The sequence below is a fragment of the Opisthocomus hoazin genome, chromosome W, assembly GCF_030867145.1.
Source record: "Opisthocomus hoazin isolate bOpiHoa1 chromosome W, bOpiHoa1.hap1, whole genome shotgun sequence".
NCBI lineage: Eukaryota > Metazoa > Chordata > Aves > Opisthocomiformes > Opisthocomidae > Opisthocomus > Opisthocomus hoazin.
Genome location: NC_134453.1, coordinates 20,787,527 through 20,801,587, shown reverse-complemented (window position 1 = coordinate 20,801,587; position 14,061 = coordinate 20,787,527). Strand labels below are relative to the sequence as shown.

General features: G+C 46.7%; 1 pseudogene; it reads right to left on the bottom strand.

The window, feature by feature from the left end:
- Positions 1–3,062: 3,062 nt before the first annotated feature.
- On the bottom strand, positions 3,063–13,849 carry LOC142365458 (zinc phosphodiesterase ELAC protein 1-like; annotated as a pseudogene).
- Positions 13,850–14,061: the final 212 nt, after the last annotated feature.

Genomic DNA, 14,061 nt, shown 5'->3' with positions numbered 1-14,061 from the left:
CAAAGTCCTCAGACCTAATACCCGAAGAGGACCTGGCCTGCTGTTTCAATTTGATACGTTCTTCCCCTTGCTGTCCTTTGTCCAAACTGACCCGTTCTTCTTTAGGATTTAGATCCTAAAACGTATTTAGGATTGTTATGGTTTGGCTGCGGCTGGCAACAAAAGCGCCACGCGGCCGCCCCTCCCCCCGCTGGTTTGCGGAGGAGAACGGAAAGAAACAGGCAGAAACTGGTGGGTCGGGATAAGGGCAGTTTAACAGAACAGAAAACAAAGGGAACAGGAACAACAACGATATAGATAAGGAGAAAACACAACACAAACCGCACAACCCACAGAGCTACCCTCCATGACCGCCAACGCGAACTCCCGAGCCGCAAGAGAGTTCTCGCCCCCAGCTCCCCCCCACTGGAACCCAGCATGACGGCACATGGTATGGAATACCCTGCTCTGTTTGGCCAGGTTGGGGTTGGGTCAGGATGCAGCTATGTGGTAGGACTGCCCCAGTCTATCAGCTCAGTACTGCTAAAAAAGGGGGGCCCCAAGCAGCTCCTCATTTCTGGCCAAGCACTTCTGCACCCTCCATTGTTTAACTCTTGTACAAGTCGTGCAGCAAGGCAGCTCGCTCACCGACCCGGTAACCCAGCCAAAAATGAGCCCAGAGGCCATTTGCTTGCAGGCTAACGAGAATCAGTGGTCGCTTAGCAAGGCGAGCACTGGACCGGCGCGCTGGGAGCCTGCGAGTCATCTCACCCGTCTACCCACACCCTCCACCATTTGAATGGGAACCGAACACATTCCTGAATTCACAGCAATTAACTAACCACATGAATGCAAAAAAAACGTATTTACTGCTGGAATGGATAATCCAGTCTCAGTTCTGGAGTGGCGCGATCCAGCAGCGTGGGGAGATGAGCTGCAGTGGTGGACGCACACAGTTCAGGTTGCGGAGGCTTTTGAGTTGTCCCTTGTTATTATTTCCATCCTCCCATTTTGCCATTTGCAGGTGGTATCCAGTGAATTCCCACAAAGCCTTGAAGTTGTTCCCTAAACTTTGTATCACAAATGTGAATTGCTTAGAAATTGGGATTTTCAGTTTTTCCAGTGTGGAAGCAGACGCAGCAGAGCAGGTCAGGACAATGAAGAAAGTTCTTCTTCCGCTGTATGAAACACAGAACAGCTGGAGTCTGCTCAGCCTTTGACTACATAAAGCACAGTGGGATATTCAGATCTCTGCACCTTGCCATTAATTTTTATCTTACAAAAGAGAAACAATTTATGGAGGGGAAGAACGGTGCCACTGCATGATCTGTAGACTCGGCGCACTTTGCACCGTTTTTAAGAGAGAAGTCGTAGAGATCAGTGAGTTTCTGCTCCAGCAGTCACATTCTTCAGGTTTGCAACTCTTCCCAATATTTTTTTTTTAAAGAAATCAGAGACTTAACTTCCTCTACATTCGAAGAACATTTGAAGCAGGGAATATTAATGTTGGTGTAATTCCGTTCGGCGTTACCGCAACCGCAGGCAAGACAGAGTCTCTCTGAAAGGTGAGGACCAGACATCCACTTCGATTTGACCAGCTTAGTCAAACACCAGGAAATCACACTCCTTTTCTTTTTCTTTGAAGACTGTTGCTTAATTGCAGCCAAGTATGATCTTAGTGATGAAAACATGGACAGTATAGAAAAATTCTCTGCATGATTTAACATCCTCACCTCACCAGCTTGGTCTGGGGGAGGCTTATCACCGTATAGAAGTAGATACGCTTGTATATAGACCATATACCACTAACACGGGAGGGATCTTTAAAGAGTGTTTTCATTTGCTGGAGCTTTGCTATTCTGCATTTAAAGTAGGGAGGGAAACTGTGTTAAAACCAATCCATTTTCCATCTGTATCGCCATCAACTCAACAAAAGTACAAGCACAAACTCCAGCAGCTGTACTCAAACCTGCTCGAGTTCTCGGTGTTTATTAGGAAGCTACGAAGCGTTTCAGCTTTCAGGAATGCATGCTAGGGGAGACATATTTAGGGGTAGATTTTTCAAAACCATGGATTTCACTTTTGGCCAGAAAAATTGAGCTAAAATCTGGGGAAGTCCAACTTCTAGCTTGTTTTGAGGTGGGAAGAAAAGGAGGTAAAGTTGGTCTGCATGTCCCTTAACCGTAAGAGCAAAGTCATTGCAGAAACAGACTGAGCTATACAGCTATATTCCTCCCGTAGGGGTACTTCTACAAAGAGAAATACGAAGAAATACACTTTTACCAGGGTAATTTGTCTTTGCAAATGCACTTGGAGGAACATTTTAGGAAAGACTACTTGTCATCTGCCTAAAGACTTCCAGAGCATACTTTCAAAGTTTTACTGATGTAAGGAACAGGTATGCAAACTTCAGGGCTCACGCTCCAGAGCGTGAATCAAACTGTTACAAGCGATTCACTTCTGACAGGAAACCTAACCTGTATTTATTTATGAGGAAACTTCGTGTGCAAAGGGAGAATGAGAAGAGCTCCTCAACTTCAGCATAGCAACACCCCCCGTTACAAACACATGGCAGAGTTACACACACTTTATTAGTTTCAGCATAATAGTCCTCTTGCACAGAAATCGGATAACAGTTACAAAATACCGTATACAAGTTTTGATGTTATTCAAAAGCTTGTAACAGGCAAAGTATCTTCAATTCTGGTGCAGAACACAAACCTTCCCGAGGGCTGTATTCGGCCAAGCGATCCAGCGCTCTGCTCTAGGAATCTGCAGTCCAAGGAAAACCCCCAGGTTGTGACGGCTGGCGCCAGCCTACATATTCGGTTTCTGGGGAAGCTAGGTGTCCGAAACCACCACTTACAAATTCATTCCACGTTCCCGATGTTTGAGCATCCTTTTTTCTTGCTTTACAGAAGCAACGCTGAATGTACCTGGTAATCTCCCCACTTTGCAATGGTTCTCTGCATGCCACAGAAGAGAACTAATTTCGACAGCAGAAACCCTACCATCATTTTTAAGTGCTGTCCAACACCCTGCTCCCTGATGTCTTCATACAGAGCTCGCTAAAACTATCATTTTCAATTTTTCATTGGAATTTCTATTGTCATAAAATCCTCAGCTAGTATTACTTCTTGACCATCTAACGCTGACTCTGCCTGCCTCTTCAGTTCGGTGACGTCCGTATCTCCCTCACCTCTCTCAGCAGCTGGTTTATACCGCTGACTGAAGTGAGTCAAAACCAGCTTCTTAACTTTGCACAATGTTTCAAGATGTGATGCCATTTTTAGAGCGCTATGACCATGCTCTCTGGCCTTTTCCTCTTGGGTATCGTCCAGCGTGGCTTCATGTATCAGCACATCTGCTTCACAGCAAAGCTTCACGGCCACATCTCCAACCACTCCTGAACAATCCCCCAAAATGCAAATTTTTCTTCCGGGAACAGGGTCTTCTAAGACATCTGCAGGAGAAATCATTACTCTGTTTTCTAGCACGATTGCTGTTCTGTTCTTCAGTTTCCCATATAACGGACCCGGCTGAACTCCTGGTAAATAAAGGCAAAAGAATCACAGACTCACAGAATGGTAGGGGTTGGAAGGGACCTCTGTGGGTCATCTAGTCCAACCCTCCTGCCGAAGCAGGGTCACCTACAGCAGGCTGCAAAGGACCTCGTCCAGGTGGGTCTTGAATATCTCCAGAGAAGGAGACTCCACAACCTCCCTGGGCAGCCTGTTCCAGGGCTCCGTCACCCTCAGAGGGAAGAAATTCTTCCTCATGTTCAGACGGAACTTCCTCTGCTTCAGTTTGTGCCTGTTGCCCCTTGTCCTGTTGCTGGGCACCACTGAAAAGAGCTTGGCCCCATCTTCCTGACACACACCCTTCAGATATTTGTAAGCATATATTAGGTCCCCTCGCAGCCTTCTCTTCTTCAGGCTGAACAAGCCCAGCTCCCTCAGCCTCTCCTCGTAGGGGAGATGTTCCAGTCCCCTCACCATCCTTGTAGCCCTCCGCTGGACTCTCTCCAGTAGCTCCTCATCTTTCTTGAACTGGGGAGCCCAGAACTGGACACAGTACTCCAGATGGGGCCTCACTAGGGCAGTGTAGAGGGGAAGGAGAACCTCCCTCGACCTGCTGGCCACACTCTTCTTGATGCACCCCAGGATCCCATTGGCTTTCTTGGCAGCCAGGGCACACTGCTGGCTCATGGTTAACCTGTTGTCCAGCAGGACACCCAGGTCCCTCTCCGCAGAGCTGCTCTCCAGCAGGTCCACCCCAAGCCTGTACTGGTGCATGGGGTTGTTCCTCCCCAGGTGCAGGACCCTGCATTTGCCTTTGTTGAACCTCATCAGGTTCCTCTCTGCCCAGCTTTCCAGCCTATCCAGGTCACGCTGAATGGCAGCACAGCCTTCCGGTGTATCTACCACACCTCCCAGTTTGGTGTCATCAGCAAACTTGCTGAGGGTACATTCTAACTCTTCATCCAGGTCGTTGACAAAGAAGTTAAACAAGGCTGGGCCCAGTACTGACCCCTGGGGGACACCACTAGTTACCAGCCTCCAACTAGACTCAGCACCGCTGATGACAACCCTCTGAGTTCTGCCATTCAGCCAGTTCTCAATCCACTTCACCGACCACTCATCCAGCCCATACTTCCTGAGCTTCCCTAGGAGGATATTATGGGAGACTGTGTCAAAAGCCTTGCTGAAGTCAAGGTAGACAACATCCACTGCTCTCCCTTCGTCCACCCAGCCAGTCATGTCATCGTAGAAAGCTATCAGATTGGTCAGGCATGATTTCCCCTTGGTGAATCCATGCTGACTACTCCTGATAACCTTCTTTTCTTCCACTTGCTTGATGATGGCCTCCAGGATAAGCTGCTCCATCACCTTTCCCGGGATGGAGGTGAGGCTGACCGGCCTGTAGTTCCCTGGGTCCTCCTTCTTGCCCTTTTTGAAGATTGGAGTGACATTGGCCTTTCTCCAGTCCTCGGGCACCTCTCCTGTCCTCCAGGACCTCTCAAAGATGATGGAGAGTGGCTCAGCAATGACATCTGCCAGCTCCCTCAGCACTCGTGGGTGCATTCCATCGGGGCCCATGGATTTGTGGACGTCCAGGTCGCTTAAGTGATCCCTCACACAGTCCTCCTCGACCAAGGGAAAGTCGTCCTCTCTGTCCATAAAATAAAAAGAATCCATAAGTATCACGGTAAGCATCAGGTTTATAAAAAAAAATCACCTAAGATAGAGAGAGATATATATATATAGCGCTGTCTCACTGAAAAAATACAACCTGAATATAAATAGCAATTGGTATTTCACATACTTCATGCAAATAAAGAGCTTATAACATTAGCAGGAAGTGTGTTTGAAGAAAAGCTATATTCTTCATATAAAAGTCAGTAAAGTCATGCAAACACACTGGCCATACATTTCCCTGAAAGCCACGTTGTGCTTTTTAAACTTGTTCTGAACTTCTTTGCTCTTCCCAGTATGAGAATGGTCTGCAATATTAATCGGCACTGGTGTTACACCAATTCAGACTGCTGCATTGGTATGAAGTATGACAATGCCTTTAATAGAAAATGGAAAAATGAATTAAAATAGATTACGGAGAGATACAGCAGCTCTACTTTGCCAGATCCCCTAGAAAGGAGGTGGTAAAAAGCCTTTAACTGCCTGTGAACCCAATTTTGTTACATTTGCTGAAAATCGGAGTCGCTACTCAGCTTGAACACATGCATTGAGGCATTTTAAAAAGATTGAAAAGAGGAAAAATATGTCAGAATAGTTACCAAGGTCTTTCAGTTTCTGCACATTGAGTTTCCTGGTCCGGGGCTTCTCTTCCACCACAAAGCCAAATGAAGGTATGCGGTGAAAAAGGCGAAACGCTTACAGAACCACCTGCTCATCCTCTACCAGCAAGTAGGAGTTTTCCACGGGATCCAGGTGGAGAATCCTCCCTTGTGCTCCCTGTGGAGACACTTTGCCGCGATTGAGAGACGGGACACTGCTTGATGCAAGCAGGATGATCGTTTTATTGTTCTTACACACATACATTTATACAGATCAGAAGGTAGCGTGTTTTAAACTGATTGGTTAAGTTTCAAACTAGGCACCTATTGATTGGTTAACACAATTGCTAATACAGACACATTCTTTTCCTAAGCTCATCTAAACTAAGGCCATGCAGACACATTCTTTTCTTATCTTATCCAAGGCCTTGCTTCCTCCCTCAGGATGGCTCGGCACTATCTCTCTTCTTCTCAGGGTCAGGATGGCTGGGCAGTAACTCCTTTCTTCCCAGGGTTTATGGCCCACAAGTTCCAACACATCCTCCCTCATCAATTGCACCGCGCTGGGGGCCCTGCTGAGGCCCACATCTCCCCCTTCCTGTTGTACAATAAGAATTCCTTTTACTGAGCGTGTTATTAGTTTTTGCAAACACTGCAACAGGCATGGAAGAAGTAATAACTGAAAAATAAAAACAGCCAAAGCATACACTGCTGTCTTTATAGCATTTACACAAAACCCATGGTTCGCAAGTGTTACAGAAAAGACACGAAACTTTTGTGACTGGTGTTTCTATATGCTGGTTCATACAGTCCTTCTATGTTTATGATTCAACCGTCCTGATTGTCCTGGTCCTCTGGAGGAGGTTCACCAACTTGCTGCTCTGAAGGTTGGTCCCGGGTGCGATCCGATTCGTCCTCAGATGGTTGTGGTAACGATTCACGGAAAGGCCGCACACTTTTTGCTGGAATCCATCGGGGGCCTCTTTCTGTGGAAACACAAGCATAACCTCTGCCCCACGTGATAAGGGGGTAGGGTCCCATGATCTTACCTGTTTCAGGATCTCGAATCAATACTGGGGCCTTGATTGTTGCTTCAAACGAAGCGTTTGTATTAAAATGACGAACTATCGGAGGGTTGCTGTCTAACAGAGAACAATTTAAAAAATTAAAAACATATAAGGCTTTCTGTAGACGCTCCTCAGGGGTAGCAGTCCCTACTCCCCCTTTTTGTTGTTGTAATAAATGTTTCAGAGATTGATGAGAGCGTTCAATTAAGGATTGGCCTGTAGGGGAGTGAGGAATGCCAGTAACGTGAGTAATACCCCAGGAGTTAAAAAAAGCTTTTGTTGCGGTGGACACGTAGGCAGGGCCGTTGTCCATCTTGATTTGAGAGGGTATACCTAAAGTGGCAAAGACACGCATTAAATGTTTTTGAACATCATGTGTCTTTTCTCCTGTGTGGCAGGAGGTAAATAAGGCACCAGAAAAGGTATCAATGGAAGAGTGAATACATTTTAGATGACCAAATTCTGAAAAGTGGGTTACATCAGTTTGCCACAGTTGTAAGCTCTGCAGTCCCCTAGGATTAACTCTTCCCGCTACCGACGGAAAGGAGTGTTTTTGACAGTCAGGACACACGGCGATAATGTTAGTTGCTTGCTGGGTAGTGAGGTCAAATTGGCGTTTAAGACCTCCAGCATTCTGGTGAAAAAAAGAATGGCTGAGTTTAGCCTGTGCTATGCGATCCGGTAATACTTGCACTGGTAAAGTAAGCATATCAGCTCGTCGATTCCCTTCTGCAATAAAACCAGGTAAAACAGTATGTGCCCTGACATGCATGACAAAATAGGGATGAGGGCGCGAGTCCAGGAGGAAAATAAGTTCCTGCAATAAAGCAAACAATTCAGAATGTGAGACATCACGTAACACAGATGCTTCAGCCCGTTCAACAATTCCTGCAACATAAGCTGAGTCAGTAATTATGTTAAGCGGTGTGGACCACTTTTGGAAAACTTGAACAACTGTGTTCAGTTCTACTATCTGAGGAGAACCAGGCACAGTGTCTATATCCGAGTCCCATTGTCCACGTTGGTCATCCCACCATAAGATGACCGATTTATGCGACTTTCCAGAGCCGTCCGTAAACACGGTGAGGGCCTGCAAGGGTTGGTCGCTTCTTTTTGGCCTGGACAGAAGATGAAAGTCAGCATTGAGTAGCTTATGAGATGGCGGGTGAGAAGTAAGTTGTCCTGTATAGCCAGCTATTGCTACACTGAAGGCATCGGATTGTTGGTGGAGCCACTGTAAGTAAGTACTTGCCACAGGCAAACAGATGCAGGCAAAGTCCATTCCTGATAGTGTCAGCAAACGTTGCCGGGCTCTAATGATTAAAGATGCAAACATCTCGTGCTGTGTTGAAATAGTCTTTGCAGATTGATTGGGTAAGAAAATCCATTCAATAATTAGCAGTGGGTCTGATTTCTGAGAATCCCACTGAAATATTAGCGCATGAGGTTGTCGAGCGGGGTTCAAAATAATCAGAAAAAAGGGTAGTTCGGGAGCCCATCGATGTGCTTGTCGAAGACTAATTGCTGTAGCAACCTTTTGCAGGGAAGTAGTGGCTTCAGGGTCAAGACTGCGGGGGGAGCGTAAGTCAGTGTCCCCTTTTAGCAGTCTAAATAAAGGACTTAAATCTGCATTAGAAATCCCCAACAGTGGTCGAACCCAATTGATTGTTCCCAACAATTTTTGTGCATCATGTAAATTTTGTATGTCTGTCTGTATCTGCAGAGGTTGGGGAATTATAGTCTGGGCCCTGATGCGCCAACCTAAGTATTTCCATGGAGATATTTTTTGAATTTTTTCCGGCGCAATACAGAGGCCTGCCGAGTTAACGGCAGCCATGACAAGAGCTACGGCTTCCTCCATGACTCCATGGAGTTGTGCAGCCACCAGGATGTCATCCATATAGTGATACAACAAGACACTAGGCATTGTAGTTCTAACAGGGGTAAGTACTTTAGCTACGTACCACTGACAAATCGTAGGACTATTCTTCATTCCCTGTGGCAGCACAGCCCACTGGTGTCTTTGCAATGGGGCTTGCATGTTGACGCTTGGAACTGAAAAGGCAAATTTAGGAGCATCGTCTGGATGCAGTGGGATATTAAAAAAGCAGTCTTTGAGGTCAACAACAGTCAAGTGCCAATCTCGAGGGATCATAGTAGGGGACGGGAGTCCTGGTTGAAGGGCTCCCATATCTTCCATAGCGTCATTAATTTTTCTAAGGTCATGGAGTAAGCGCCACTTGCCAGTTTGTTTCTTGATGACAAAGACAGGTGAATTCCAAGGGCTAGTGGAGGGCACGATGTGCCCTTTTGTTAACTGCTCCGTGACTAATTCCTGGAGGGCGCGAAGCTTTTCCAGAGGGAGGGGCCATTGATCTACCCAAATAGGGTCATCGGTTTTCCAAGTTAATTTCAGGGTGTCGCGCACTTCAATGGCCCCACCTAAAAATGGGTCCGGATAGACATTCCCCACTGAGACAGTACGTCGCGCCCCCACAGGACCATAGGAACAGGTAACACAAAAGGCTTAACAGAAGCTGTATGCCCTTCCGGACCTTGGATTTGGATTAATTCTACGCTTTGGTGACTTTTACCAGTTCCCCCAGTTCCAGCCAATGTCTGGGAAACATTAGCCAGAGGCCATTGTGGAGGCCACTTGGCCTGGGATATTACTGTGACATCAGCTCCAGTATCAATAATCCCATTTAATATTACTTGCTGCCCCCCACGAATAAGGGTACATTGGTACACAGGTCGTTTCTGAGAAATAGACTGTACCCATAAAATTTGTGGGTCCCCCGTAGATTTAAACCCTCTCTGCCTTTGTTGAGGTTGGTTAGGAACTGGGGAGTTTGTCACTGTGGGAATCAATATCAATTGTGCTATACGGCTGCCTTCTGGTACCGTGCAAGGAGGAAACGGGGTCCATGCCATGATTTTAATTTCATCATTACTGTCAGAATCAATAACCTCTGGTAGTACAAAAAGTCCTGACAAGGTGGTAGATGATCTTCCTAACAAAAGCGCTTGAGTTTTTGGGGGTAGGGGCCCCAAAACATTTGTTAACAATAAGTGAACCGAGGAATCGAGCAACGTTACTGTGTGGGAGGTTGCCAGGTCCAATCCAGCGCTACCAGCTGCTGTTGGGTGGAGACTTGAGACACTGCTGATTCCCTCCGTAGGGGTTGAAACGTCGGCTGCGGTACTTGTGTCTGCGCGCGTCGCTGCCCCGCGCTCCGCAATCGGTTTCCCTGTATCGGTTGACCCTGGAAATCATACTTAGACCGACATTGATTAGCATAATGACGCCCTTTTCGGCATCTAGGGCAGACCCCAAGGGCCTGGGGCCTGGCACCAGCATTGGTAGCCAAACAGGTTTTTTTTCAAATGACCTGGTTTGCCGCAACTATAACAATTCCCGGGCCCCCCAGAGCTGTGCATGGCCGCAAAAGCAGCAGCCATGGCTTCAAATTTATGATCCATAGTGCCAATTCTATTACAAGCTTCTACCATTTCCACCAGTGTGGGGTTTGGATTTGGGAGAGATTTCAGTAACTTTTTACAATCCACATTAGCATTTTTTACAGCCAATTTTAACAACAAAATCTCCCGCGCTTCTGTGTTGTCTATCTGACGCTCCAGAGCTTGCTTCAGCCTGTCAATAAACTGCATATAAGGTTCCCGGGGGTCCTGGGTAATCGTAGTGAAGGTTTTTTGCGGTTTTTGTGAGTCAGGGACCTTAAAAAGGGCTTTTTTAGCTTCTTCACGAGTTGCCTCAAGAGCTTCCCGTGGGATATCCCGGGCTTGAGCCACCAGATCAGAATACTGACCCGTGCCAGTAAGGTGTTCGATAGTCAGCGCAGCTATAGCTGCATTGCCGTGACCCACGTAAGTCGTGACAGAGTGCCTGGAGTCCCCCCCTCCAGTGTGACTCCCACAGGGAGTACTGTGTCGGAGTCAGTAACAGTTGCGCTAAAGATTTTAAATCATGCGGAGTCATAACATAAGTGTCAAAAACAGAAGACAGCAAACTTGCAAAATACGGAGACGAAAGCCCGTGCTCAGTAACAGTACGACGCAGTTCCTTAATTACCGAGAAAGATAAAGCCTCCCACTGAGCCCCCCGACCCTGATAGATCACAGGGGCTACAATTGTTTTAGCGATTTCTAACTCCCCCTCCTTCAAGGCTTGGTGTTTTATATTAGCCCACACATCGCGCGGGTTAGGGGGGTAGAGATCCGGTTCTGTTTCCGGATCCACCGGACCTGGGTCAAAAGGATCCCCCCCTGGGGGGTATCCTGCAGCACACACTCTTAAAGGTTTGTTCTCCGGCAGCACCGGAGGCGCCGTGGGAGAGTTATCCTCCTCCCCTGCTTTGTCTTTATGATTTTTCTCTTGCGCTTTTAAAGTCTCAAAAACACTTCTCCACCAGGGGAGCATACGCTGCGCTTCAGCGTTCCCTGTTGTTGCCGCGTCCCATAGTTTCACCCCCACATCGTCCCAAAGTTCCCACGTAAAGATAGTAGACGCAGTTACGGTGGACATCTTCACTTGTACCCATTTAAGTATCAGTTTAAGATCATGCCCAGAAATATTCTTTCCATGTTTTTTAAGGAGAGCTTTCATAAGCTCATATACGTCTCTCTCTGGGGAAGACGTCTGACTTCCCATGTTTCCCACAGCTCACCTCTCAGCTCCGGAGGGATTGTTTAAGCCGGCTCCTGCTTCCTTTCAGCAGCTCATTCAACGTCCTGTGGGACTCGCAGCATGCCATGCAGATAGGTGGTTCTCTCCGAATCACGTCGGGGTCACCAATTTGCCGCGATTGAGAGACGGGACACCTGCTTGATGCAAGCAGGATGATCGTTTTATTGTTCTTACACACATACATTTATACAGATCAGAAGGTAGCGTGTTTTAAACTGATTGGTTAAGTTTCAAACTAGGCACCTATTGATTGGTTAACACAGTTGCTAATACAGACACATTCTTTTCCTAAGCTCATCTAAACTAAGGCCATGCAGACACATTCTTTTCTTATCTTATCCAAGGCCTTGCTTCCTCCCTCAGGATGGCTCGGCACTATCTCTCTTCTTCTCAGGGTCAGGATGGCTGGGCAATAACTCCTTTCTTCCCAGGGTTTATGGCCCACAAGTTCCAACACATCCTCCCTCATCAATTGCACCGCGCTGGGGGCCCTGCTGAGGCCCACAACACTTCATCTCCGTCCAAGGAGGAAAACTCTCTAAATTCTTCTGCGGGGCACTGGTCCCTTGTAGGCACCAGTTCGTGAACAGCATAGGGAAAGAGAAGCTGTGAGTGGGAGAGCTCCATGCTCCTCCGTATGAAGTTCCGCAGCCCTACCGGTCCGTAAATATCGATGGGTGGTTTGGTCGGGTCAGGGCTGCTTTGGAGGCTGAGCGTACACAGCAGGCCAGGAAGGCCAAAGAAGTGGTCACCGTGAAGATGAGTTATGAAAATCTTGGTAATTCTGCCTATTGATTAGAACGACAGGGAAAGAAAAACAAAACAGGGAAAGATAGGAAAATAAACGAACACCGTACCGACTCAGAAATCATCACTTTTTGGCATGAAGTAGGAAATAAGGAAGGAGGGAAATGAAAATAAAACCAGCGTTTAAGAAATAAATCCCAAACCACAAAGTATTTTTTTCTCCACGGTAGTGATAAGTTTCCACACAATGTTTATTTTGGCTTTATTTATCCAGGAAAGACTGCCAAGAGAAGTTTTAGTCGCTTCTAAGCAAAAGGTGCTACAGGCACGGAAGAGAATCGACTGGTGACACCTGCCATGTTAGAACGCAAGGAAGTGCTGGAAAGCAGTTGTGCTTTCATACGCTACGTGGAAACTGTAGACTAACAAGAAACATGAAGTGGAATTTGTGTCCTTCCTAGTTTTGAATTTAGCAAATTAACATAATTAAAATAAAATAAAATAAAAAAGCCAGCCTTTTGATTTCAGAGGTTTTTTTAAAAGGCAAGAACCCCACAGTTCCTCACTGGTTTGTTCTGAAGAGACAAAAAATTGCACTTAAGGATTTGGGCTTTGTTTCGCGCTCGAGTTTGTCTCACGCCAGCTCCCCAGCACTGGGCCCTGCCCTTGCCAGTTTAAAAAAGTCCAGAATTTTCTCTCATTACAGACACGTGTACTTTAATCGGGCTGCCTCAGTCGCCTCTGTGAGCTAAGTTCCCGATTCCTTGCGGTAAGGCATTTTCTCCAGCATCTGTTAGGACCGAGCAATAAGGACAGAACCTCTTCGTTTTAAGAACAACTTAGTAAAAACCAGTAAATTTAGTAAAAATTGGTCTGTTCACTTGGCCATTAAATCCCCTGATAGCTTCAGATTTGGGGGGAGCAGGAGGTTGGTTTCCTGTTTGTAACTGGTAATTCCATCTTTATAACTTGAGAGTCAGAACCCCGCTCCTGCCGCGGCAGACTACAAAAGCACAGCGACTGAAGGGAAGTCTGGCTTCTACTTCATTCGCCAAAATGTAAAAGTTACCACGAATATAAGCACAGTATTTACTGACAGGAAGGCTCACAGCAGGTATTGTCCAGAGCTGTCTTCAGACAAATGCAAACCGTGCCAGTTTAAAGACAGTCCGTGGCCCACGTTTCAAATTACAAAGCCCAAGAAATTAATTCAGGAGAGTCTGGTTCTCGAACACAGTTCTTCACCAAAGAGCAATCAGGGACTACCGCACAGAAGGTCCAGCACCTGCCATCCATACGCAGCACCTTCCGACGCTCAGGCATGGTTAGTGTGTATTCAAATACCACGAGGATGAAGTCTTTTGTTTAGATTTTATAAACCTGCTCCCCTTCCCTCCTCACAATACCTCTCAACAGCATGAACTGGGTTTGAGTGCCCTTGCTGCAGTCAAAGAGCCAGCACTCTACTTCTCGGCGAAGCACCAATGCCGACGCGCCTCTTGTTGGAGAGGGATACGCTGAGCCTGTGCCGAGGAAAGTTATATCCAGCGACATTTTCTGTATGTCGGTGTGCTGCCTGAAAGAGAGATTCTGAGCCGCTGAGCATGCGTGTTTACGCTGGGAAAGAGACAAACTGTTTTGCTTTAAATGAAGGCATCCTCCGTACTTTAGCGTGAGGATCAAATTCCCCTTCCTTGATAAAGTAAAAACAAAACCTCCCTGGAGGACAATATGACTTCCAGACAACACAATATTTACAAGCAGAT